The following is a 26,113-nucleotide window of genomic DNA, read 5'->3' on the forward strand; positions in this document are numbered from 1 at the left end:
TAAGCTAAGCATTATTTGAGCTATCTATGTCTAAAAACTGACTTTACCTATATACTCATTCTCCTTTACATATATATGTGTGTATGTATGTATGCATGCAGACCAAACTTAACTTTAATTCCCTTTTCACATGAAACAGAGACAAAGTTGCTATCTGTCACACACCTGTCCCATCCCACTTCATTTAAAACTACCTCTTCACTATCTGTATCCATAATTAACCTCTGCAATCTACTCACATCTGAATCAAGTTACCTTCTAGTCTACTACAGTAACACAAGGTCTCCTTGACAGACCCTTGCTCCCTTTTATGCATCATCTACACTGAGGCCAACATATTTAAAAGAAAAACATTGTCTCCCAGTCTCTTCTCTCTGTCTGCCTATCTCTATCTATCTATCTATCTATCTATCTATCTATCTATCTATCTATCTATCTATCTATCATCTATAATCTATCATTCTGTCTCTTTTTCTTTCATTATTTCTCCAATTTCTTTCTTTTTTATAAAAAAGATAGGAGACAAGGTTTTGCTCTGTAAATCAAGGTAGCCTTGAACTCACCCTCTAGTTATGGCTGGTTAGAAACTCATATAAATCCTCTTTCTTCAGCCATCCACATGCTAGGGATATGAGGTCAGTCAACATACTTGGCACCTTTATTTATTTTAAAGGTAAATATGGCTGTACTTGAGAAGATAAAATATATAAGGGGATAATATTGAAAGCAAGAAGACCCAGGAAGAGGATTGATTCAACCAAGATATGTAAAAAAAAAAAAAAAAAGCTCATGGGGTACAGAATCAAGCATCTAAGAATAAAAACAAAAACAAAACACATGTGATAGCTTATCAAGGAATAGACAGTATTAAGGTAAGTGGATAATGGAGCCCGGCTTTGTAGAATTTATGTGTCTTGCGCATGCTGATGATAGAGATTTAAAACTATACTGATCTGAACTCATGTGTACCAGATTCCTCGGTGCAATGGTTCATCTCTTCTTCAGCACACAAATGTGTTTTTTAAATACAACTTTAACATTTCTAATTAAATGTATCATTTCCTCTTCTATCATCTCTAAAGAAAAAAATAGTTTTTCTTTCAGATGCTATTGAATCTTGCAAGTTTCTGACCTGCTGCTCTGAGTTTATACAGATTGGCTATCTGAATTGATGTTCCATGTTGTGCTTGAAATGTATTTGTAATTAGTTCTACTGTCTGAGATCCTCTAGTGGCGACAGCTACCAGTACTTTGAAATTTGATTACAGGGTTTGTGAAACGTTGCACAATGTAGTATGGGTTGTCTTCCTTGTTCTGCCCTCTAAGAAATACTCAATCCCTGAATGCTTTCCTTCTTAGGTCCACACATGGGAACAGATACCACTCTGCATCTCCTTGCTGGAGATGCCTCTCTGAGCTGATCTTCCAGTCACTTCCTATTCTGCTTCCTTCAGGAAGTCCTTTGTGACAAATCTCTCTAGGTGAGATATGCTTCTCAAAACCCTATATAGCAAAGAGTGAATGTGCTTTCTCTACTGTACTGTCATTTTTTAAAAACTTTCCTTTCATCTCCATTAATTTGAGCAGCAAGAAAGCATACCCTATAATTAGGAAAAGCAGCATCGAGATAATTTTGAGCTTCAAGTAACTCACATTTAAATTCTACTCGCCAAATTTTTAGTTACTTTTTCATTTCAGTACCTGAAAAAATACAGATAGCAGTGTTATGTATTTTAGAAGCATTCAGAGGAGATTAAAAATAGATGAAATACATACAATTAAGGGCTTAAGAAATGGCTCAGTGAATAAAGCACCTTCCCGACAGGCATGAAGACCAGTGACTGAGGTCCTCAGAAGTCATGTAAATGCTGGACAGGTATGGCAGCCACCTGTGGTTAGAGTAGACGGAAGGCAGATGCAAAGACACCCCCTTCCCCCAGCAAGGTGGCTAGCTAGAGGAATCAGGATTAGCAAACTCCAGGCTCAGCAAGAGGTTCTACCTGAGTAAATGAAGAAGGGAGTGATTGAGGAAGATATCTGATGATAACTTCAAGTCTCCACAATTTTATGCACACATGCGTGGTCATCTGTTCACTGATGTATACCCACAAAAGTGGAATACATACAATAATAATGACATTAATAGAATGTTCAGTATACAGTTAATATTCAATAAGGATTTGAGAAATAAATCACTTGATACTTTTTTAAAAAAAATCTTTATATTGCTGGGTTGTTCTATGTCTTTATATACGTTGTGAAGAATTTTTGTTTTTGTTTTTTCTGTCTTTTTTTTGAGACAGGGGTTCTATGTGTAGTCTTGATTGTCCTGGAACTCAATCTTTAGACCTGGTTGGCCTCGAATTCACAGAGATTCTCTTTGCTTTGCCTTCTCTGACTATGACGGTCATCTTTAACTTTCTACTTGACACAGTCTATAAATGCCTGAAAATAGGACCTAAACGACATATGATTGCTCTGTGAGATGCCCATGGTGGGCATTATCTTGATCGTTAGTGCCCTTGGGAAAATAACTTTGAAGGTGGCACCATGTCAGGGGATGGGTTGTGGACTGTATGGCAAAATGCAAAGGAGCATATGCAGAAAATAAGCTGTCAAACAGCATGGGTGCCTCCATTTCTCTCTGCTCTTGATTTTCTGCCTTGACTTCCTAACAACTATGGACTATAACCCAGAATTGGGTAAACCATATAAATCCTTTCTCTCAGTATGCTGTTTTGGTCGGAGAAATTGTTACAGCATAGGATGAAACTAATTCACCTGGGCGGATGTAGAAGACAAAAGGCCTTGTGCACACAGATAGGCACTGGAAACGCCAAAGCCTTAAATACACAGCTTTCCTCTTCAGTGGAATGAGGTGCATAGCTGCTTTTCCTGGAAAGCTAGGAGTGGCATGGTTTTACAATCTGGTGATCCTTTGCTGTCTGATGATACAGGCCCTGCCTTTATCTTCCAGAGTTTATCTTTTTACTTATCCGAAACTTTTCTTTGTAAATCTGTGTTGCTTTTGTTTTTTTTATTTTTATTGTTTTTATTGAGCTATATATTTTTCTTTGCTCCCCCTCTTCCTCTTCCGTCCCCTTCTACTCTCACCCAAGGTCTTTATGCTCCGAATTTACTCAGGAGATCCTGTCTTTTTCTACTTCCCATGTAGATTAGATCCATGTATGTCTGTCTTAGTGTCCTCATTGTTGTCTAGGTTCTCTGGGATTATGAATTGTAGGCTGGTTTTTCATTGCTATTTATCTAAAATCCACTTATGAGTGAGTACATACGATATTTGTCTTTCTGGGACTGAGTAACCTTACTCAATATAATGTTTTATAGATCAAAACATTTGCCTGTAAATTTCAAGATATTATTATTATTATTGCTGTGTAGTACTCCTTTGTGTAAATGTACCACATTTTCCTTATCCATTCTTCTTTCAAGGGGCATTTACGTTGTTTTCAGGTTTTGGCTATAACAAACAATGCTTCTATAAACATAGTTGAGCACATGTCCTTGTGGTATGATTGAACATTCTTTGAGTACATACCCAAAGTGATATTTCTGGGTCTTGAGGTAGGTTGTTCCCTAATTTTCTGAGAAGTCATACTGCTATCCGAAGAGGCTGTACCAGTTTGTACTTACACGAGCAGCAGGAGTGCTCTCTTGGTAAATCTCTCCAACATAAGTTGTCATCAGTGTTTTCTCTCTTGGCTATAACAGGTGTAAGATGGAATTTCTGACTCGTTTTGATTTGCATGTTTGATTACTAAGGTTGGTGAGCATTTCCTTAAGTGTCTCTTAGACATTTTAGATTCCTCTGTTGCGAGTTCTCTGTTTAGGTCTGTACCCCATCTTTTACTGGATTATTTGTTCTTTTGATGTCAAGTTTCTTGAGTTCTTTGTATATTTTGGAGATCGGTCCTCTGTCTGACCTGGGGTTGGTGAAGACCTTTTCCAATTCTGTAGGCTGCCATTTTATCTTTTGCTTTACAGAAGCATCTCAGTTTCAGGAGCACCCTTTTATTAATTGTTTCTCTCAGTGTCTGTGCTACTGGGGTTATATTTAGGAAGTAGTCTCCTGTTCAACATGTTCAAGTGCACCTCTTGCTTTTTCTTCCATGAGGTTCAGTGTGGTTGGTTTTATGTTGAGGTCTTTGATTTTGTGCATGTTCCCCCTAAATCTTGAGTATTACTTTTAGATCATAAAACCCACTCTATGAGTGCTGTCACTTACTACAGCCTTAGGGACTTCCATGTTATCTTGGGTCCATGCCAATCCTGACAGGTATTATGTTTACCTCAATCAAGCTCCCTCTACCCTAAATTTGAGACACTATCCCTGACTCAACAACCCATTCTTGTGAAAGAAGCCAGACATACTTTGTAAGGAATCTCAATGTAAACATGTCTTAAGTTCTGCACTTGGGACTGAGTTAACTGTTATTGGGATATTTCTTTTTACAAAATTGTGCTGTGCTTAAATATGGCTAAAGTAAAATGATCTGGGCCAGACTCTAGAAGTTCTGGTCTAGCCCATTTATAGAAAAATTGGACTGAGCCAAATTTCATTCTTGTCTCTTCATTGACTGTTTCTTCCCCCTCCCTATTGTAAAGCTTGCAGGAGAATCACCACAGGCAGAGACTCTCAATGAGGGATTGTCTACATCGGGTTGGTCTGTGGACATGTGTGTGAGGAATTGTCTAAACTCACTGAGTTGGGAAATCTTGCCCCCCTGTGTGTGGAACCAGTCCCTAGGTACTGGATTCTGAATTGTGTAAGACTGGAGAAATCAAGCTGAGCAAGCAAGTAAGTTTGTACGTTTACTTCTTACTGCTCTTGACTAGGAATGTGATATGACTAGCTGCCTCAGTGGTAGAAGTGTCAGCCTATAACCTGGAACTGTGAGCTACAATAAACCTTTGGTTTCTACTAAGTTTTTTTAACAGTATATTTTATCATAGAAACAAAATTAAATTAGGACACAAACCTGAAATACACACACACACATACACACACACACACACACGTACGCACATATGTATATATAATTTTTCAAGAGTTTGGTTTCACCTACATATTATTTGACATATCGATATTGTCATCATCAAGGACAGATGTAATTCTAAAATACCACAAAATTGGACAGAAAAATAAAAATATAAGAATATATGAATAAAACTATAAGCATTATACAACTTCAAGTTTTCAGTAAGAAAAAATATTTTTCATTACAACTGATGGAAATACATTTTTTCTCACTGTTTTTTCTGTCCTGACATTATTTCTTTCTGCTCTAAGTCTTTAGACTTAAGTCTGTATCTTGTATTCTGTTATTTGATTCATTAGTATTGCTTACAAGAGTCTGATTTCTGTAGTTTAAGGATGTGGAATCCAAATCCTCTGAGTTTTATCTCTGTCATTTACTGGATGTCTGACATTAACAAAGTAACAGTTTCTCTGACCCATGATTTATTAATCTGTAAAAAAAAAAGATAGCTATCTCCAAGTTTCTGTAAGGATCAAATTATGTCTTACTGATAGTATTCCTTCTCGAATGTCAACTACAATCGTTATTATTTGTAGTTAACTCATAACTTGTGCTGGGGTTGAAAATAAATTTGCATGAAGTTTAGTTTTGTAATTTCTTTCTACTAATGGCTGGAAATAAAGGAATGAGACCAATATTTAAGCAAACCTTGTATTCTTCTAGAAATTAAAATTAAAAAGCATTTCAGTATTCTGTGAATCTTTTTCTCTCAAGACTTAGCTACAAAATGTTTTATATTGACAGGTCTTTGAGGATGGTCCTTCTATTTGGGGAGTTTTAACTTATATTTATTGCCTCTTTAAATGCATTTTTATTTTGTGAAAGTTTCTAGTTCAGAGCATTGCCTTTTTCCCCCTTGAGTTTCTCAGTCATTATTGAACTAGACTTCCAAATACAAAATAAAATAACATTTAATTATATACTTCTTAGAAAACTATTACTTTTGATAGAATACTGTAGTTTAGTAAATGTCTGATTATATCTACTATATATTTAAATGAAAATTGTTTATACATATTACCATATATATTCATAACAAATCTAAATAACACTTTTGGATTAAAAAACTTAAAAATTGCTCATGCCATGAGTTCTTTCCAAAGCTATTTATTTACATTTTAACTTAATTATTTTTATTTTATTTTCCTTTCTTTTAGCATTATTGTTGCTTGTTGTTGATTTTTTTAAAAAAATTATTTATTTATTATGTATAAAATGTTATGCCTGCATGTGTCCCTGCAGACAGTAGTTGGCACCAGATTTTATTACAGGTGGTTGTGAGCCACCATATGGTTGCTGTAAATTGAACTCAGGACCTCTGGAAGAGCAGTCAATGTTCTTAACCACTGAGCCATCTCTCCAGCCCCATTGCTGTTGATTTTGTTTCAAACCAAGGTCTTACTCTATAATGTTGGCTATCTTGGAGCCTGCAGCAATCCTCATGTCTCTGAATCTCAAATGCTGGGACTAGAGATGTCTGCTAGCCAACAGAGTACAAAATCATTCAATACCACAACTCCCAGGAGCAATGAAGACCTCTTTCAGAGTAAGCCGAAAGTTGACATTTTATTTATATACTTCTCTGACTTTTCAATGGATCATAAATGTCTTATAATTGATGTATGTAATTTTATAGCTAGTTTATTCTAATATAACTTTGTACCCCTTTCTGCTTCTTTACCTCTATAAGGTACTCAATACATCACTTAACTTACTTAATCTTATATGCCCCTTTCCACAGAAAAATAAGTATCACAGGAAAAATATTTAAATTTCACTTACTGTAAGTTCCACCAAGACATAGATAAATGCCTTTCACATATGAAGTAGTTAACATATTTTTGGATATCGAATAAACAAATTTAATATCATCACACTTTAAATATTGTAAACTTCACCAGCACTTATATTTGATAGCTATGTAGACATTTCACCAATTATAAAAGTATTGTCCTCCTTTCTCTTCCTAATAATCAGATAAAATTCATTTACAAAAGCTTGGATATTTAAAAACAACTAAATAAATACATATATTCATGAAAATTTTAACCAATGAAGTGCAAATAAATCTCAATGAAAACTAAAATTGATAAAGCATTTATCAAGTTAAATAACACAAAAGTATTTAAAGCATACTCTAGTATAAAGCATATTGCCCTGAACAGATATCCACCATCATGAAATTATGCAGTTGGTCTTTTACAAAGCTTTAAGTATCGAATTTAAAGGTAAAGAGCTGTGGAAAATATTTCTGAAAGTGCTACAACGTACAGGAATGAATGTCAATAGGTGACAGACTCAAGCTAAATTAAATAGAGAAACAAATGAATAATTTTTAAAGACAGAATCTGCTCGTTAGTTACTACTGCACAGCCAAGAAAATCAGTTGAATAGTTCAAAGGAAGAACGGCAAACAGTGCTGTCTTCCATCAGTATTTACAAGAGAAACAGCAGAACCCTTCCTATTTACTTAGCATTATATCAGTATTTAGTGTAATTTAGTTTGTCACAAATACAGATCTTATTTCCCTTTGCTGAAAGGCTTCTATATTGTTTAAATACCATGTTGGACTAGACTGATGTGCTGTCTAAATTGGATAAGTGGTTCTACAACAGTGCAACTGAAACCAGGCTGCCAAGCAAGTGCCAACTCAGCATGATTTCTGAATACTTGGTAAATGAAGCGTCAACACTCTGGTGTCAAAAATGAAGGCATCTTTTTTTCTGAACAAGAAATGATCTTAGAATTATACATCTGTCAGGAGACACACTTGACAGAAAGTACTTTGACATCTGTAAGAGAAAGGGCAAACATTGTATGACTTATTCCTTGAAAAGGCAAGTATTGGATGTATTCATTCCGTATAGCCACACTATGCAGTTAGGTATGTACAAAAGAATGCAGTAAAAGTGAGAAAAAGTAGTGGTTTGAATGGGAATGGCCCTATCAGCTCCTGTGTTTGATAATTGTCCCCAGTTGGTGAAACTGTTTGGGAACATTAGGAGGTGTGGTTTTATTGGAGAATGTATGTCACTGTGGGCAGAATTTAGGGTAACAAAGCCTTTTCTTTTTTTTCTATATGGTTTATTTTTTATATTTAAAAATTTCCATCTCCTCCCCTCCTCCTCCCCTTCCTTCTCCTCCACTCCACCCATACTCCCCTCCCTTTCTCTCCAGGCCAAGGAGCCATCGGGGTTCCCTACTCTATGTTAAGAACAAGGTCCTCCCAACTCCCCCCAGGTCCAGGAAGGTGATCATCCAAGCTGAGAAGGCTCCCACAGAGCCTGTCCATGCAGAAGAATCAAAGCCCAGAGCCTTTGTCCTTGGCTTCTCAGTCAGCCTCCACCGTCGGCCACATTCAGAGAGTCCGGTTTGGTCTCATGTTCCATCAGTCCCATTCCAAATGGAGTTGGTGATCTCCCGTTAGTTCTGTCCCACCGTCTCCATGGACCCCTCACGGTCCTGACTTTCTTTCTCATGTTCTCCCTCCTGCTCCTCATCAGGACCTTGCGAGCTCAGCCCGGTGCTCCAATGTGGGGCTCAGTCATTTTCTTCATCTATCGCCAGGTGGAGGTTCTATGGTGATATGCAAGAAATTCATCAGTATGGCTATAGAAACTGGCCTTGAGTTAATAAAGAATAACTGACATCAAAACTTCATAGTTCCACAGGAAACAACACTCATTTTCTTTGTGGGAAAACTTTTTCCATGAAGTTCTACGATTCCTTGGATCTATAACTGAAAAGTGATCTGATAAAAATTTAATAACTAAACTTCCTTCTGGTGGTAACTTTATTTTTAAAAGCCAAGGTATAGCATTAAGTCTGGTAATGAATCACCAGTAACCATCCCCACCATTTGGGACTCAGTATTAGAGGGTGTGTCTGACACACATACTTCAATAGATAATAATGATCAGTATTTTGTAGCAAACAGCAGATAGCATGGTGGCAGTAGACCATGGCAGGGGAAAATCGAAGTGCTTCCTGTTGTCCCAGTAAGAAATACATACATCTCTAGGAGATAACTGTGACTGAAAAACATGATAAAAAATGAAGCATAAAATATGAACCCACAGCTAATGGGTGAAGTATGGTATAGCTCTGTGTATTTCATGGAAGTATAAACATACAAATCTTTCAGCCAGAGAGGAACCAGAAATCAAAGATAAAGTGCAGTTTCTTTGGTGGAAGTCTACTGCTGTGCCCTCCCTCATGCATGGTGTCTGAGATGTGTGGTAAATAGTGGGTAGTGTACTGAAATGGGACTAGTAACCTGCTGTTGGGGCCTGACTACTGGTACAAATAGAAGTCAGGTATGTCCAACCTTCCACGGCTAGTAACTCTTAGTAAAAATTCAGTTAATTTTGGTAGCATTTATACATTTAAAGAAACTAGGAAATAAAAGCAAAACTATGATAGAATTCTTCTAGTTTTTGACATTTTCATGTTCTTTTTGAGGTACACGTAATAAATAACAACTGTGAAACATACTCTGAAGTGATTAATAACCATATGTTAAAGGTGTAAGGTCCATTAATTTATTTAGAGAAGTCGGTAGTATACAAGCAGAGTACTTTTAAAACTCCTACATAAAAATTATTTTTAACATGTGCTGTTTCCTACTAATTTATGTGTTTGTTTTCATGTTTCTGAGTATTCATCTTCTAAACTAAACTTCTTGTTAAGAAAGGAGACACATTGATTAAAAATCACTTATTATATTTAATTATTTGTCCATTAGTGGCAACACATGTGTGTGTGTGTGTGTGTGGAGGTGAGAGACAGCATTTTAGTTCTCCCCTTACGTCACATGGGTACTGGTGGTGGACTTGGGTCATTGGTCCTGGTGAGAAATCACTACCTGCTGGGCCACCTCATGGGCATCATTGTTCATAAATTATCAAAATAACTAATATGCTTGACATTTTCCAACTACACTTAGAGCTACTGTTCCCGTGACTAGTAAATCCTTATGCCAGGTATTCACCTGTTATGTTGAGGAGACCCTGGCTTTATTCATAGCTTGGGGACATGACTGTGTGGGAATTGAGAATGATGCAGCCAAAGATTGGGTTTGGGTTCATGGCAGAATTTCTTTGGGCCACCAACCATCTCCCAAATTATGACATGGAGACTGCTCATTAGTTATGAATGCTCAATTGAATGCTCTTATAAATTATTTTAACCTGTTTCTCTTCATCTACATTTTGCCTCAGGGTTTTTTACTTTTCTTTCATTTTGTATGTCCTGTTTCTTCCCTGTCTGTCTAGCTGAAGACTGCCTGACTTTTGATCCAGTGAGTATTGCTCTTTTTCTCCCTTGTTTCTTTGTCCTCTTCTCCTCTCTCCTCTATTTATTCTCTCTGTTATCCAGCCCTGCCTATACCTCTTCTACCTAGCCAGTGGCCATTCAACTTTTTATTAGACCAATCAGGTGCCTTAGGCAGCCAAGGTGAAACAAATGTTAACAACTCTTTACATCATTAACAAAGGCAACAAAAACAAATATAACACACTTTTACACAGTTAAAGTATGACATTTATTATATAACACAGCATATAAATGTAACACATCTTTACAGAGTTAAATATTTCACAATAGTTCATCTCACTACTCATTGTCTGCCACACTCTTTTCTTCCACTTTCCTGGTTACTTCAAAGCAACTCCTATGCTAGGAAAACATATATCATTTCAAAAACACAATGGCTTATATGGGCACATCAAATTTTACTTTAGTGATGAAATTAGCCCTAATAATACCATCAAATTTACTTTGTATTTACCTTTGATTTGAGATATCACCTAACTCTGAAGCTGAGATTGCTGCATGAGCCACCACATCTACCTGGTCCTATATTCAGTGAGTTACTTATTCTGTGCAAATTGTTCCTTAATATGACTTCTTATATTTTATTGTCTTGTAGGATGTACCATATGTTAAAATATCATAAAACTGAAGAAGTAATGTTATTTCTTCTGTGAAATGAATTTACCATGTCTCAAGCCACAAAACCACATTATTGTATTTTTCTAAATAGTAAGTTATTAATAAAATCATTTTTACATTGATTATTGCTTTTAAAAGTTTTCAAACATGATGGAAATGATCATTAAAGATTTCATGGACACAGAAAGCTATTTTTTTTAAAAAAGTGGTAAGCTAGTTGTTGACTAATTAGCAAATTATTCATTTGAGGATTTTGAAACTTTATATTTCAAGAAAGATTAGTTGGCTAGACAATTGTTTTTTCAAGGAAAATGGAATCACAGAATGCAAAAAGGTGCAGTATTTGTTATAGGATCATTGATGAGAATTCCCATTTATAAATATTCCAATGTAAAAATTAAGTAGCTTCAAACTTCAAATTATGATAGTTATTGTTTGGTATGTTGCTAAAATTTATTTCTGTAAGTCTTTAATGTCACTATATAGATGTTCATTATGCTTTGACTTAATACATTATTTCATAAGGACTGGGAAAATTGGAAATGCACATATTGTCTCAAGAAAAGAATAAAAGATGTGCTTAAGAGAATGAATCACTGCCAGTTCCTTTGCAGGGAGGTTCTTTCAATAGTCTTCCACTCTTTCAATATATGGAACATGTTAAAGACTTATAAAGCCTAGCTGGCCTCTAAGTATTAATATTAATTTAAATCTGAAATAACAATTATATGAAAATTCCCCCCTTAGTCTCAACCTCATATGGCCTTCTAAGTGTGGAGAAAAAAGTAATAGTAAAAGGTTCTGAGTTTAGAGAAGCTAAAATTTGATTCACAATAAAAAGAATAAGGCATCCAAGTATTTATGTCAGTGTACCTGTTATCATGAAACTTTACTACAGCCATAATTCTCAGTATATGGCATGTGTTCGATGCACTGTCCATGCAGTACCGAGAAACATTCCCTGAAACACCTGTGCTCAGTTAATATCATTTGATGATTGGAATCACAGTGATTTTACTGTACATAGAATATTGTTTCTCTAATGGGAACATAATGGTTTACTTACAGAAAACAAAGAATTTCAATATTACTATCATTCTTTAGCACATATCGTTATAGATGCCTCTGCATTTAACTGTATTAGAGTGTTTGATTTTTCAAGATTGCTGTTTGAGTTGCTGATTTAAGTTTCATAAAAAATCATTGAATGAAATTTGGCTTGGGATTAAGATAGAATTTTCCATAATTTCTGAAATGGCACTAAGTATTCTTCTGCCATTTTAATTCTATGTTTTTATGTAAAACAACATTCTCAGCACATACAGTAATATTAAAATATCCACCAACCCAAAAAAATGCTTAAGATGTTATTTGTCCTATAGCATAAAATATTCAACCACATTTGTTATTTATATAAAATTAGGTAAATCTATCTCATCATACAATTATCTTTATTAAATGGTAAAATTATAAGTGTACTTGTAGTGATGAGGCCAGCAGGCCTGCTTTTCATTCCTCCTGGCTCCCGCATGGCTAGCTTAGCTCCAGAAATAACAACACACAAATTGTATTCATTTAAACACTGCCTGTCCCATTAGTTCTAACCTCTTACTGGCTAATTCTCACATCTTGATTAACCCATTTCTATTAATGTGTGTAGCACCACGAGGTGGTGGCCTATCGGGAAGATTCTAACCTACATCCATCTTGGGCCAGAGCTTCATGGTGTCTGCCTCACTGCCTTCTTTCTCCCAGCATTCTGTTCTGTCTTCCCCACCTACCTATGTTCTGACCTATTAGGCCAAGAGGTTTTCTTTATTAATTAACCAATGAAAGTAACACATAGACATATGACTGTCCTCCATCATGTACTGAAGAATTGCTTTAAATTAAAAATATTTATGGTTTATTACAGGGACATATTTGGTATGTCTACCCTCTTTAAATACCCAGAGATGCAAAGCATTTTCTGAGGCAGAAAGAAAGAGTGAAGACTATATGAAGAAGATAGCCTCTGACCTCTAGAAATGCCTTTTGGGTCAAAACCAGTATTTTCAAAAATAGACTGTTGATTGGGATTGTGTGGAAGCTATTTATTTTTCTTTTTTTGATTGTTGAGAAATTTGGTGATTTCAACTGCATCTACTTTGCATACATGATATACATTTCCTATCATCTCTGTTTCTCACATACATTTTATAATTGTATGATTTTTGACTTGTGAACCCACTAATGCTGGGAGGACGCTAATGCTTCAGAAACCATGTACCATCAGATGTTTACGTGAGGATGCTAGAGGCTGATTGCCTCAGTGATGTCTAGTGTTGGCATAGAGTATGTAATGGTAAGCTAATTACATTTCTCTGTGTCTGATTTCATCCCCTACCAAATGAATAATAAGAGTAATACCTAAGTGTTATTGTAAGAATTAAATGAATTGTGTCACTTGCATGCTGTATCAATTTTACAATTAATATTTTATTTATAGGATTCTTGAAAAGTAAAAAAGACAATGTTGGAAAATAATAAACACCAGGAATTCATAGTAGTATTATGCATAAAAATATTGTTATAATTGTTATGAATCTTGATTCTGACCAAGAATCATTAATATTAGTTATATTTTCTTAATATATTATAATAACAGTTCATACTAAATATGATTTGATATCATCTAGGAACTTGGTACATTGGGTGTTTTAAATTTACCTAACACCAAGGAGTTAAAAGAGCTTTTTAAGTCACCAACTTCCTGATTTTGGCATGATTTATAAAAACTTGTTATTAATTCACAAAATTGGCATTAGACCATGAACTTCTTCAGAAGTAATTATAAAGCAAGAGCATTCAGCTGCTTCAAAAATAAATTCAGCTTTTCTCCTATAGGGAAAGGAAGGTTTACCGCAAAGTAAAACGTTCTTCCTATATTTGTAAATTGATTTAGGTACAGTAAAAATTATTTTGTACAAATTGATCATAACTAAACACAAAATATTCCAATAAATAAGAATACATTCTTTAAAATTACTATGTTGGTCACTACACACACACAAAGGAATCTGTCCAGAAATAGATCTGTCTAGTGAAGTATTATAGGTTTAAATATACAGCTCAGATTGCAGAACTATTATTATGGTCTCAAAGTCTGGGACTGGAACTGAAAGATGCTCTTCAGCTGCAAATATGTAGCAATTATCACAAAATGAACTTCATTCCACATTTTTGCTAATCACCATGGTAACCTGAATTCAATGGATTCTTTCTGGGAAATATTCCAGAGTCTATCAGACATTTTTAGTATAGTTCAGAAGTTTAAAATATTTTTACTTGCTTGGTTGCTAATATTGTTGTTTTAAGCAATATATAATAGCATTATAAATGAATATTTTATATTCTTAAAACTTGAACTAAGTAGCATACAATAATATAGTTCTTAGATCCAAAAGGGAAAGATACACTAATAGTATATTTTATACATGTTTTTATAAAACTATGGTCATGTAGATTTTATATTGATCCATTTGTAACCAGTAGAATTTTATTTATACATTTTAAAATTTATATATTAAGTATGCTGAGCATAATAATGAGTCCCATCAATAAGTGTAATTGAGTGAACTTTGAGGCAGAGGCTATAGCTCAATGACAGAATTTTTGTCTGGCATACAAGGCACCAGAGACCATCCCTAGTATTAAGAGAGACATGGAAGTCTTCCATGACAACCCCAACCCCCCATAAAAATGTAATAGCCTAAACAGGAAGCCACCAAAGAGAACTCTCAAAAAGTGTGATGAGGATGCTGAGGTTTGCTCCCCACAACTGATGGCTTCTGGAGGAGGTGTGGGAGGGAAGAACTCAGTTATATTGAAGGGTAGGCCACTGAGAGCTTGGCCAGTGAGTATATAGATAACACAGACTGGACTTTTTAAATTTAATTACAAGGGGTGGTGGGGCAGGGAGTGAACATGGAGGGACTGGGAAATGAGTGTGACCAGGGTGTGTGATATGAAATTCCTGAAGATCAATAAAAATTAAAAAAATGGAAAAAATTAACAAGCTAAACTATAGGAAATAAATTCAATTTTTCAATATACATTAATCTCTTTTTATACATGTTAAGATTGACTTCAAAAGACTGATGAGTTTGGGCACAAATTAAGTACCCCTTTTCAATCTTATGTATGTAGTATGGAGATAAAGTACAAGAACCAGGGAACATGGGCATCTGTTGACTCATCAAGAAGAACATCACCAGTCTCATCATGTTGTGCAAGTCACAGGCAAAGGACTCATGACAAACATATTGTTTTGTGATTGTAAGACAAGCAAGCAAACAGGAGGAATAGAGTAACACTGAGACTGAGGTCATTTGTGGTAGAAGTCTGCTTGCTTGTTTTTGGCTGCTCAGCCCCGAAATAACCACACAGAAACTGTATCAATCAAATCACTCCTTGGTCCACTAGCTCTAGCTTCTTATTGACTAACTCTTACATCTTAATTTAACCCATCTCCATTAATCTGTGGTTTGCCACGAGGCTGTGGCTTACCAGGTAAAATTCCAGCTTCTGTCTCTGGTGGGCTACATGGCTTCTCCCTGACACCACCATCTTTCTCCCAGCATCAGTTTAGTTTTCCCAACCTATCTCCTACTTTATCAAGCCAAGGCAGTTGCTTTATTAACCAATGGTATTCACAGCATACAGAGTGGAATCCCACATCAGTCAAGCACCTAGGAATTGGTTTATATTTTATTGGGTTATGTACACACTAACCTTTCATGAGATCTCTTTGAAACCACTTGTATATATGAATCAGCAGAAAAGCTTCTTGTGTTAACAGTTCTGATTTAAAAAGTCAGGAACATGGAGAAGGTTGGAGATTGGAGAAGAAAGAGGAAAGTGATTTGGTCAAAGTACATGATATGGTAAAATGAAATTGTGTTACTAAAATCCACCTCTATGGCCAATGGATATGTTCCAATACAAAGAAAAAGTGGTAGTTGAGAAAATAGTGTTGCCAATAACATATGGACATGAGCCTTGATGTGATCTCATTAAATTGTTTTTGCATATTGTTTTGGCTTTGATTCCTTATTACTGAATATTAATTGTGTTCATGGTATGGGGGTTAGATTTGTTTATTAAAACTTGCCGCATTCTTACAGATTTCCATCCAACTCTCTCATAGTTTCATAGCTACCTGCCTATCACCTTTCTGTTTGAACACCAATTCACTTTTCTTCCTTGAGTGTAGAGCGTCTTCCTTGAGTAGATTGCATCAAGCTATAGTTATGGAAAAAACTTTAGAAGTTTCTGATACTCAAGTTCTGTGAAGCAATCAGATGATTGTGGTCCTCAGCACTACCTTGAACTGCAAATACCATGTAGTTTTGAATCAGAATCTACTGTTGAAGCCAGTAATGAATTTCAGAAGCAAATATATACCCTGGTATATCACATATTTTTCACCATATTGTTGTACTTTAGAGCAGTTTGCTGCAAATAGAAAACAAATATAACAATATTTTGGGGAAAGATCATTCAGGATAAAAGAACTAATTAAGAAACCTAAAGTTGAAAGTATACTCATTTCATAAACTTCAAGACAATCCACAGAATTGTAGCATGCTTCCTGTTTAGCTGAATATGAAGGTTTTGCAGAATATAGTAATATTTTGGATTTGACTTTAAATTTGATAAGATATCTAGAAATGATTTAAGGCATTGTTTCACTTTTGAGATGGCTGAGAGAAATTATCATGGGAAGGGAAAAAGGAAGTTAGTAGACTTTCCTACCCATGCAGTTCAATTGCAAGCTTACTTCTTGATTTGATGTGGAATTCCCCTCTGTATGCTGTGAATACGATTGGTTAATAAAGAAACTGTCTTAATTAAGGTATATAATTCCTTGTTCCCATATCCACCCTTCCTATATCCCAACCATCCTATTCCCCCAAGCTCTTCCCATCCTCCACTTCACACTTTTCTCTCTCCATCCCTCCATCCACCCATCCCCCTCCACCCCCATGTTCCCATTTTTTTGTCCGGCAATCTTGTCTACTTCCAATATCCAGGAGGATAACTATATGTTTTTCTTTGGGTTCACCTTCTTATATAGCTTCTCTAGGATTTTTTTTTTTACGAATTATAGGCTTGATGTCCTTTATTTATGGCTATAAACCAATTATGAGTGAGTACATCCCATGTTCATCTTTTTGGGCCTGGGTTACCTCACTCAGAATGGTGTTTTCTATTTCCATCCATTTGCATGCAAAATTCAAGATGTCATCGTTTTTTACCGCCGAGTAGTACTCTAATATGTATATATTCCACACTTTCTTTATCCATTCTTCCACTGAAGGGCATCTAGGTTGTTTCCAGGTTCTGGCTATTACAAATAATGCTGCTATAAACATAGTTGAACAAATGCTTTTGTAATATGATTGGGCATCTCTTGGGTAAATTCCCAAGAGTGGGATTGCTGGGTCCTGGGGTAGGTTGATCCCAAATTTCCTGAGAAATCTCCACACTGCTTTCCAAAGCGGTTGCACAAGTTTGCATTCCCACCAGCAATGGATGAGTGTACCCCTTACTCCACATCCTCTCCAGCAAAGGCTATCATTGGTGTTTTTGATTTTAGCCATTCTGACAGGTGTAAGATGGTATCTCAATGTTGTTTTGATTTGCATTTCCCTGATTGCTAAGGAGGTTGAGCATGCCCTTAAGTGTCTTTGGCCACTCGAACTTCTTCTATTGAGAATTCTCTGTTCAGGTCAGTGCCCCATTTTTTAATTGGGTTAATTAGCATTTTAAAGTCTAGTCTCTTGAGTTCCTTATATATTTTGGAGATCAGACCTTTGTCTGTTGCGGGGTTGGTGAAGATCTTTTCCCAGTCAGTAGGCTGCCTTTGGGGATAGGGCAGAAAAGAACTAGGTGGGGAAAACTAAACTGAATGTTGGGAGAAGGAAGGCAGAATTTAGAGAAGTCATGGAGCTACCACCAGAGTCAGACATCCTGAAACTTTAGCTGGTAAACCATAGCCACATGGTGATATACAGATTAATGGAGATGAGTTAAATTAATATGTAAGAGTTAACCAATAAGAAACTAGAGCTAATTGGCCAAGCAGTGTTTTTAATAATATAGTCTGTATGATTATTTTGGGTGTCTGAGCTGCCAAGCAGCCAGGAAACAAGCAGCCTCCCTAATACATTGATTTTCTGTTTTACTTTGGTGAATTTCAACCTCACAGATAACCCTTGAGCTCCAGAAAATAATTACTGATCATAACCAAGTTCTTTTTTGACTAAGTTGGTCAGATAATGATGTTAAAGTACAGGTAAAATGAAACTATTTTTCATGTCCTTAAATATATCATTTCATATATAAATTCAACTTATTGAATGATGATAATATTTAAGAGAAGAGTCATGGACACTGGGGTCTTTAAATACAAAATGATTTGGTCATGGGGAATAAATATACATTCATATACACAGATCACATACTGTGCTTTTGAATTTGGGATGTATTTAAATGTAATTTTCTACAAGGAATACTATTATATAGGTTAAAATCAGTTCTACTAGCTGAACATATTTAGCTTCCATTGAGTTGATTTCTGTTTATTTCAATAGAAGCTAAATTATATGTAAGTTATTTTTAACTTCTAAGTGAGAAAAACACCTCAGAACAGTTCTCTTTCCAGTTAAATTTGATGTAGAGTAGAATTTTTTAAAAAATATTTATTTATTTTACGGACATTAGTGTTTTGCCTGCATGTATGTCTGTGTAAGAGTGTTGGATTTCCCACAACAGGCATGACAGACAGGTGTGTGTTTCCATATGGATGCTGGAACTCCAGTGTGGTCCTCTGGAAGGGCAGCCATTGTTCTTAAGCACTGAGCCATCTCTACAACCCTGAGTAGAATTTTCTTAAAAGTGATTAATATACATTTTTAAAGTAAGCAAGTAGAAAATTTGAGAAAGAAATGTAAATTTTCATTAGGTAAAACAGAAATCTTGAGCTATTGTCTGATACATGCGCTTGCACTGCTTATTAATTTTTCTCCTAGCTTTGCAGCTTCTTTTTGCACATAGTTGATTGACTTTCATTAATAAAAGAGGACTTAAAATTCCTTTTCACCCCCTGGCTGGCATTTGCTTTATGACAGTTTCTTTTGCTGATTTTAAGAAATTTTAGTAGACAATTCCATGGTCACAAATCTTTAAATGTCAGAAGAAATCCAAAGGTTATTTAATGGATGGAACCCTTAAATAAAGTAGGGCAGATAATAGAGACAATGTCTGAGTTGTAAAACTTTCCATGAAGCTTGGTGCCTTTATGATTATTATCTCCACAAACATTCATAAGGTGTGTGTGAATTTATACACATACCTCAGGTCAACATTTTGGGAGACAGCTATATTCAATATGAAGCAGGAAATAGATATTTATTTTAATAAAGATGTGTTTCCATTGCAATTTCGATTATTTACTATATTAATGAGAAGATGGATAAATGGTTAAAGAAAACAATTATGTAGGAGTTAATATTGGAAACAAACTATTTTGCATATTTAGGAAAGATTTTATTTATCAGATAAAGATACATAGGCTTTAGAAAATTGTGGGATGCATTAAACTAGCAGTTTTAAGGCTAGACCTCCTAGAAATACTCCAAGTAAATTTCAAGACGGATGCTGAAGGAACTACTATACCTGCTTTAACCACTAAAGTTGTACCAGTCTCAGGTTGTCGTCAGTCTTGGGTTGTCGTTGGTCTCAGGTTGTCATTGGTCTCGGGTTGTCATCGGTCTCAGGTTGATGTTAATTTCGGGTTGACATCAGTCTCAGGTTGTCATTATCCTCAGTTCAGTCTCTTCACCCAGAGAGTTAGACAATGGACACAGGAAGACACAGATTAGACAGAAGAGGATCAGGTCAAGTTATTGATGTAACTAGGGTTCTTCAAGGATGAAAACCAGCATTCCCACAGAAAAAAAACAAGGGTGACAGCCAGGAGTCATAGAAAACCTACCACTCTACATAATTATCAGAACGTGTATTATTTGAAATAGGAGGAAATGCAACTCTTACCTTTCCAACCACTTCAAACACAAGGTGCTTAGAGTGAAGACTGAAAAAGGTGGTGATAAACTGGTCTGGAACAAATAAAAAGTGTCAAATACCTAGTGTAAAACAAAGTGTAAGACAAAGTATAAAATGTAGTTACAGTATATAGGAACTGCCTGAGTCCAGGGTGTTGTTAAACTGATGCTCTCGGGGAAAAACAAAACAAAAAGCAAAACAACAAAGCAGGTAAGGATGCTCCTTTCTTCATTCGGCTTTCTAGTTAGTGTACAAGGTAGCAGATAGCATTGTGGAATTGTAAAACTGATGCACTTTATTGGCTCCTGCAGCTTACTGACCTCATTGGCACCCAAGGAAATTGAAAGGGAGAAAAGTCCAGAGATTTCAGTCACTTAGCTTCATTATGGAGCTGAGAGGAACAAGACCTATCCTTCAAAGTTACAGCAACGAGGTTCTGACTCCTCACAGTCTAGGTAACCATGATAAATCAATCCATCAATAAAGTTAGATCCTTCATGATGGAATCATTCCTAAAGCTCCCACTTCTGAACACTACAGTGTCAAGGACCAAGCCTTCAATACTGGAGTCCACAAGACACTTGTCCTCTTCCGATCACAAAAGAAGTTGAGCAATACTTCTGGTGTTATTGGGTTTATAAATTAGAGAAATAAGGAGGGAAATGTCATAAATACTTAACCAATTTTCCATTTAGTATAATGTTGACCATTTGAAAACTCACCTGTCCTGTGGGGTATAGTGAATGTTATTTTAAAATATTCAAGCAAATAATAATAAAATATTTCAAATGAAAATATATAAATTGAGGGTTGTAATAACCTCAAAAAGGGGAGTTTTTAAGGTATTCACATCATAAAGGAATTATTTTCTCTTATGATACTAGTCAAATGAAGACTGACTGAACATATGATTGAGAAAGTTTAAAATATACAGAAAATTTTTAAAAACTGGGATAATTCCTTATTATGATGTGTGTTCAATTTTCTTTTACATATTTTAATTTAATATTCTCTATTATATTTTTTTCTATTATATTTTTAATTTGGCATTTTCCATAAAGTAAAATATTTAACTATCATTTATGGTATTAAATTATTTAAAATTCACAGTGCAAACAGTAGTCCTATTGCACTCACAAAGCATAATTCATTTTGCATTCCTCTTCTGCTGCCTATTGAGACTTGTAATTAAAAACCACTCACAGAGACATTTTCTTTATCTAAGCTACTGAGGACAACTGAGACAAGACTCCTCCCAAATTTCCTCCCAGGTATTTCATTTTGAATACTAAGGTTATGATTTTCAAGACTTTGAAACTTCACCTATACTGATCAAATTGTTCTTTATCCGATGTCACCTTAAAAGGTTCAGTTCAATTAGTCACAGAAAGTAAAAAGCAGGCTCAAAAGAGAAAGCACTGGGCCAAGTCCTTCAGTAAACCCCAGCCAGAAGTTTATGTTAGGGCATCTCAGCATCAGTGCTATGTCTTGATGAACTGTTGTAGTGAGAAATGAAAATTGGGAACCAGTTTTCTGAAAGAATCAGAGTTGATATGAGACCACAATTAGAAGACTGTTTGAAACATTGATTCCACAGAAAAATCTTTGATTTGTACTTACAACAGATAGTGACTTTCTCACACTGAGTCATAACCTCAGATTCAAAACATTCTCACTCTCATTTTTTATGATAATAGTATATGATAATTGCTGTCTTTCGTTATAGTGTATATTTCATTTGTACTTTGGAAATGAGCAAAAGAGAAGATCTAGCAATTATGAATGTGGGAGGGGTTAGGGTCACATCAACATTGCTTTATGTTCAGCTGTGTTAAGATTAAATATGCTTTCTGTAATTCCTTTCATTTACTTAGCTGTAACCACATAAGCATAACCCTTCCAGGATAATTTATGAGGGAGGATTTGCAAACAGCTTTACAAACATCAGCTTCTTAATCTTTACAACTTGCTTTGAGGGCTTAATGTGGTAACTCATAGCATTTATGATTTATAGGTGGAGAAAATGAAAAAGGCAGGTGAGATTATTTATTTGTAATAGATATTGACTGAGCTGGGAATGATGCCAGAACTCTGGAGTATTGTTCAGACTTCACTCTTGTACCTTGGCTTTGGAATCTAATGAGTCATTATTTTAATTGAGTTTCAGTATCACAGCAAATTATCTGACATCTGACATCCTGTCAAATGGAAATGCACACCTATAGTTCTACAGTCAATGAAGCTAACAATATCTCTACATTTCTTTAGATTGACAGCTTACTGAACTGACTCTATTAAGCTGAAACACTAAGTGATGTAACATCATTATGTAAATTTTACTTCATTATAATCATTAGATAATGCATGATCTTAGAATATCTTATATACAAACTCTCAGCTAAATTGACCTGTTGTGCTATAGAATGTTATGAACCATAAACATTGTGTTGAACAATAGCTACTTGAATGTACTCATATTTTATTAAACAAGGAAATAATTGTTTATGGTACACAAATAAAACAGAAAACTGTTGATCACAAAATGCTGGATTTACAAGTGCAATCAGGATGAAGCATGTAGCTAACATTGGGTCATAAACTTTCAATGCACGTTCTTGTATGTAAAAGGCAGGTATCAAGCTTACATTAAGGAGTTAAAGAGAAACTTTCTCAAAATACAAATTTAATTAGGTTTGAATGCACAGAACAATCTAGATACAAATATTAGAAAGACAAGAACTAGTCACTGTGTTCCAAACTTCATTTGGAAATGATAGGAATGTTAGCAAGATGACTTATCTAAAAACAGATGTTAGCATCTTTTATATATCATCTGGCCTAATTGATGATTTACGTAAGAACTTACTCTTGTGTTCCACTAGTTTATAGAACATTATATTAAAGAGATTAAATTTGTAGCTTCCATGTTTGATAATACTATATGATATATTATGTATATGATGCAGTTAGTTGGTTTGTGGGATTGTAGGAGCAGACAGTCCTGTACCTGTAGAGCTAGGTGAGAGGTTGGACACACTCCTTAAGGAACTTAAGCTTCAATAACAACACAATTTCTTTTTTCTCAGGAAAGCCTTCGATTCATTTTTCAGGTCTTTAGCCAATCAAATTTGTTCACTCAGATTGTTGAGGAAAATTAGTTTAAAGTTCACTGATCGCCAGCTTTATCAATCTTCAGAAATAACTGGTTCAATGTTTAGTGGAATGATCAAATACAACAGCTCAGCCAAGCTGACACATAAGCTTAACCATCACAGTTTGCTAGAATCAAAAGCAAACATGTAGATCAAAGAATGATCCATAAAACTAGGACACACATGTTTTCTACATAGCTATTGAGATAAAAATTGCTACAATAGTGAAGATATTTGGCAAAAGTATTTCTGCTTACAATGAGTATTACCTTGAGTCAGATTTAATCTAGGGAGATGAAACCCACAACTCACAGAGGATGTGAACCAACTTTGCCAGTTGGTCAGGAAATCCCTGAGGAAGTCTATCACTCATATTCTTATCAACAGTGCTGTTGCCATATCTATGTTGCTTTTATGGGATTTATGTTTGAAGTTCAATGAGTTCTTTGTAATTTTGTAGATATTTATAATGTGTCTGTAAAGTGGTCTTACTCTAATCTGTATAAAGCAAACCTATGGAGCACTATTAAGCTTGAATCTCTGCCAATGTTTTACCTTCTCCCGTGTTTCTCCCACTTAGGCTTCTACTATGTTGACTTGGTTGTCAAGATGTTCAGATCTGGTTCTTTAGAACCAAAGTTTGATGTGGAATTCCTATCCAACATGTTTACTGTGAGACTTCTTCCATATAGTCTGTGAAGGAAGTAAAATAAGGGAAGGAAAAAGTATCTGGGATTTGCATAAGTACTCTGATAACAGAATGAGGTTTTGGGAAGAAACGTGTAGTAAATTTAGTCCAAGCAGAAGCAGGCAGAACACTGAGTTAGCTTCCATGAATTTCTATGCAAAGGAGCTTGATCAAGGCAGAATATAGCCAGTCACCCAAACTGGAAGCCATTTGGTTGAGAAGAATTTGATGCATGTAAAATGGATGTGAGTTATTGTTAACACAAGTAGAGACTGTGAATCCTCTTATTAAAGAGGATTCGGGAAGGTGATCAGGAGTACAAGCGAATATACTATATTACTCTCTCTCTCCACTATTAAACATTGTTGTTGATGGCAAAAGGTCCACTCTATCCAGAAACAATGTCTTCAGGATTGTGGATTTGTCAAAATTCCATACAAGATATAGAATGGTTACAGTATTAATCTACAGTTTATAAAGCATCAGTTAATACCTACATTATAATTAATATTTAACAAACCTTCCTTCTGCTGAATTTTTCTTCCTTTGGCTAAGATTTTATGAATATAGTGGCTAATATTATCTAGAATCACGAAAGAGACAAGCTTTCAGGTATGCTATGAATCTATTCTTTGATCTACATGTTTGCTTTTGATTCTAGCAAGCTGCGATGGTTAAGCTCATGTGTCAGCTTGGCTAGGCTGTTGTATTTGATCATTCCACTAAACATTGAACTAGTTGTTTCTGGATTAGGTTAAATGAGATTTAGAATGACAATCTAAATGCAGGTGACAGCTGGACTTGGGTGTTCCAAGATGGATAAAGGGAATAGAGCTTCCTGAGTACCCACAGCCGTAGCTCTCTGCTTCCTGACCGTGGATGCATATTGCAAGCTGGTGGCTTACTCCTCTCACCAGGCCTTCCTCACTGCCATGTCTTCTTACCTACTGCCATCTTCCTTACCAAAATTTGGATTGTCTTTCCATGAACACTCCTGCAGATCTTTCCAAATACAACAACAATGGTGTTGGTTGTGACTAGAGAACATGGGTTTAGGAGCCATAAGAAGGTCAGAGAGTTCCTAGTTGCTTGTTCCTAGTGTCTGTTAGAGGAATTTGTTCCAGCTAAGAGATTGCCTTGGGTCTCAGAAGCAACATGACCTTTGGACTTTTCCAAGTATTGGGACTTTTGAATGTATGTGAAAGCCTTTAGCATTATGAGATGACTGTAAGCGTATGGAGACAAGTGATGGAAGGGATGACTTAGAAGTAATATGTTTTGGTGTAAAGTTGACAAAAAAATGGAGTAGATTATAGAGCTTCAGGGGTTTCTGATCTAGAGTTCTTATTTCCCAGAGGGTATATTGCCATACCAGGATGGATAAATTCCCACTAGATTCAAAAACATGTCTACTGTTGCCATGTTTCTTTGGCCCTCATAAACTCGGAACAAGAAGTTATAAAATGAGTTCCCATACTGGCAGGGCCCATCAGTGCTAGTATTCTGAGCATTAAGGTTGCTACTGTGTGTCTTACTCCAACAGGAACCTCAGCACTACTTACAGGAGGGCATATAATTGCTCACTTTGGCTGGTAGGTTTTAATTTCAGGTTACGTGATTGAGTGGTAGAAGCAGTTTACATCATGGTTAACATGGTTACATATTTCCTCTGTGACAATGTAAGTATAATGTGATAATGGTTACTGGATCATTGTACCTAGGAAGGTACACCCATACAGATGGTATTCTCAGTTTTATCCACATGCCATTTTCAAGGTGAAAGAAGTTCACAGTCATCATTTTCTTCTAAGCAGTTGATTCATATTCTTGTGAGATAGAACCTATACTCTGTACAGGTCTTTGATAATTGTACAAATAGGAGGAGATAAGAGAAAAGCCCGTCAAGAGGGAACCAACAGCAACAGCCTTCACAGAAAGAATTCCAGGTGTTCAAAGTAGTTACTAAGCACAGATGATCCCTTGTCACAGTGTCTTCATTCAGATGTGTATTACATGTGATATTCTAAGGTCTTCACATTTTTAAGTCACTTTTGAAGGACAGCCACACACCTGTTAACTAAATATCACTAACTTGACCTTACTGTGATGTGCTACGCTATTAATCAACATCGACAGTTTTAAAAAGCTG

Source organism: Arvicola amphibius, chromosome 8 (assembly GCF_903992535.2).
Source record: "Arvicola amphibius chromosome 8, mArvAmp1.2, whole genome shotgun sequence".
In the NCBI taxonomy this organism is placed as follows: domain Eukaryota; kingdom Metazoa; phylum Chordata; class Mammalia; order Rodentia; family Cricetidae; genus Arvicola; species Arvicola amphibius.